Genomic DNA, 3,438 nt, shown 5'->3' on the forward strand with positions numbered 1-3,438 from the left:
GCGCGTGCGCCCGCGACCTCTTTAGCCCGCCCTCCTGTGCTTGCCTCCTATTGGCTGGTCGTGGTTCCCGCCGAATTGATTGGGCTAACGCTCTTCCCCGCTAGGCCTCGGTTGGTCCGGAGTGGGCGGGACAAGGGGCGGGGGCTTTCTTCTGCTTTAAATTGCAGATGGTTGTTAGGGGCACTCGGGCCCCGAGGCGTATGGCGAGAGTTCGCGTTACACAAGAGGTGTGATCCCGGCCCAAGATTGGCAGTTGGGAGAGCTAGTACGGAGAGTTGGGCTGTCTGAACCCTGATTTGATGTGTCTTCCGCCGACTCCTGTAATCCCCTTCAGAAGACGTTGGTCGCATTTCCTCCATGCTGTCCGCCTACCCAGCTCTCCGCGGGATTTCCCGCTCTTCGGGCCCTGGCGCGGTTTCCTCCTTCGTGTTCTGTCGAGGGCTCCATGACATGGGCAGTAATGGGTGCGCTGCAGTGGGTCTGAGCCGGCACCGTGGTCGAGTCCATTCGCTTCAGCCAACCTGGCTCGTTTGCTGAGAAATGTTGGTGGGTTTTAGTCTGTAAGAAAGTCTTCAAGTTTCCTCAAAGTTAAGGTAATTTTACCAGCTCTTGTGGAGAGGGGAGGTCACTTAATGGGCAGAAATGCCTGAAAGGGAAACACCAGGGTTCCATTTCCAGTTTATATAATACCACTGGTCAAGTCTTTAACCACTCCAGGCTTGTCTTTCTTAAGTTCATACTTGGTCCTAGATTAAGTTTGTAAATCACCAAGGCATTTTAGTGGTGGGGGAAATGTAGAAATATGCTTTTGGTGTATTAAGATCTGTTTCCCCCACCATTTAGTTCCTGACTTATGAATTCAATAGGAATTGAGTTTTGTGGTCCCCAGCCAATCAGATGTTCGGCACTAACAAAACTAGGAGAAATTCCAAGTAGCAATCCTCAAGGATCTGTTAAATTTCTGAGAAAAGAATGGTAAACTTTAGCTTTCTTGTCAGCTTGTCAGTAGCTTTCTATTGAAAAGTGTTGGTCGTAAATTCAATACCTGCTCTTTAGGAATTCTTGTACTATATAGGTACTTGAGTATAATAATATTTCCTGAAAAATGGTGGACTAATATGTACAGAACTATGCTATCTACCCTAAGTGAATCATTGTGCAGTATATGCATGTATTGAAACAACGTACTGTACCCCCTAAATATGTACAAAAATGTTAAAGTATTTTCTTTTAATATTTCCTGCACACCTAGGATGCAGAGTGCTCTGCAGCCCCTAGTAATATCAGATACAGTAGTGAATGTCTTACAAAATGTACTTGCATGTGGAATCTCCTCTGGGTAATGTGTTGTGCTATATGTAGCATAAATGAAGGGTAGCTGCAGGTAACTGATTGTGGGTAAGAAAGGAAATCTTGTTTCCTTCCAAGAGAGTAGATTGTTACGGCATGAAAATCTAGCACCTCACATAATGTTTTGGCCATAAATGTTCTGTAACTGTTTTAATGAACGTTGAGCCAGGTATACCTCTGAGAAAATAATAAAAGCCATAGAAGGCAGACAGGAAAGGAATGTAGTAAAACATGAGAGAATGAGCTAGACTCAGAAATTGAGAAAGGAACTAGGCACAGGGTCCTGGAACAAAATAAACTGTGTCAGAATAGTCAGGTAGGACTAGAGACACTACCCAAATAAAGAAACCAGTAAGAATTGATCCCTAGACTGAATTATTTTTGTATCTGTAATTGCCCAACTTGTTAATATTTCTGACTGTATGTAAATTAGAAATTATTACTTTCAAAAAGACTCCTGAAAGTGTGTTACTGTCCTAATGACATTATAAAGAAGTACAGAAAAAAAGGGTCAGGAAACGTTTATAAGACTATAACCAGAAAAGAGAACTCCTCTTACTTTGGGTGGTGGCAGCAAAAGTAGGGAACTGGCAACTTGGTAGCTACTGCGATGCTGCTATGGTTTGAATGTGTCCTCCAAAAAGCATGTTTTGGAAACTTAATCCCCAGTGCAACAGTGTTGACAGGTGGGGTCTAATGGGAAGTAGTTTAGGTCATGAGGGCTTCACGCTCGTGAATGGATTAGTATAGATTATAAGAGAGTTTAAGGCTGCAAATTCAATCTCTTGCTCTCTCATCCTCTTACTCCCTTGCCTTCTGCCATGGGATGACGCAGCAAGAAGGCCCTTGCCAGATGGGGGCGTCTTGACCTTGGACTTCCCAGACTGCATTCATCCATAGACTGAGAGCTCAGAAATATTTTGCACATTTTTGCAAAGAAAGGAAAATAGGGTTATTGAAAGCTGCCATAATTATTTTAGAGATGAAACACAGAGGTCTAAACTGTATTGCAGTAAAGCATAATACTTTTCTAACTAGAACTTAAAAGCCTTGTCACTCCAATGGAAGTAAATGAAATAGTTTGTTAAAGTTAATACTTCAATAAATATTGAGACTTGTTAGCAAATATCACATATGATCACTTTGTGTCAGACATTCCTGGGTGAATGGCATAAAGTATGTGGTGAATTTTAAAAATGATTTCAAATCAATCTAGGTCCCTTTGCTCTTCTTAAATATTATATTCCCCACATCCATCTGTCCACATTTACCTCTAGCAGCTACAACTTGTTATTCACATAAAGATGTTTTAGATTTGCCTCCTTCCCTATATATGATTTTTTACCTCAATCATTGTATAAGAATATCTTTAAATAACAAAGGTTTTTAACTCAAGGATATTGGGAGGTTTAACTAGCTTTGATTCTTGTAAACCCCCCAAGAAATAGTAATTGACCAGTCCTGCCTGGCCAATGACTAAGCATGGAAGGAGTACTAATGCAGGCCCATTGCTGCATAATTTGGGACTCCTGAAACGGGCAGCTTTGGCTTAAGAACTACCCATCAGCCTAGCTGGTAACTTTCTTACTTGTGCTGCAGTCTGAGACACTGCCTGACTAATCCTTTCTTTTCCCTCTCCTTTATAGGTGTCAAATTTGTATCTCAATCTACATCCTTTCCCACCTTCTCCTGCTCTCTTCCTGTTTATCCTTCACAGATATTCCCCCAATAAATCTGTTATATGTTACATGTTGTTGAATTGTATCCTCCCCAAAATTCAGATGTTGAAGCCCAAACCCCCAATATCTCAGAATGTGACTGTATTTGGAGATAAGGCCTTTAAAAGAAGTGCTTGAGTTCAAATTGAAACCATTAGGGTGGGCCCTAATTTGACTGGTGTCCTTATAAAAAGGAAATTTGGACGCACGCAGAGGAAAGGCCATATGAGTACACAGCAAGAAAATGGCTATTTGCAAACCAAGGAGAGAGGTTTTAGAAGAAACCAAACCTGTCAACACTTTGATCTTCGACTTCTAGCCACCAGAACTGTGAGAAATAAATTGTTGTGTAAGCTACCTTATCAGTAGT

General features: G+C 41.7%; 1 long non-coding RNA gene across 1 annotated transcript; it reads left to right on the forward strand.

Annotated features, from left to right (window-relative positions):
• The first annotated feature begins 174 nt into the window (after window positions 1-174).
• Window positions 175-3,097, forward strand: LOC134385077 (uncharacterized). The gene is made up of 2 exons (XR_010024276.1): window positions 175-593; window positions 2,997-3,097. It is a non-coding gene; the product is annotated as an uncharacterized LOC134385077 (long non-coding RNA).
• Window positions 3,098-3,438: the final 341 nt, after the last annotated feature.

Source organism: Cynocephalus volans, chromosome 8 (assembly GCF_027409185.1).
Source record: "Cynocephalus volans isolate mCynVol1 chromosome 8, mCynVol1.pri, whole genome shotgun sequence".
Lineage (NCBI taxonomy): Eukaryota > Metazoa > Chordata > Mammalia > Dermoptera > Cynocephalidae > Cynocephalus > Cynocephalus volans.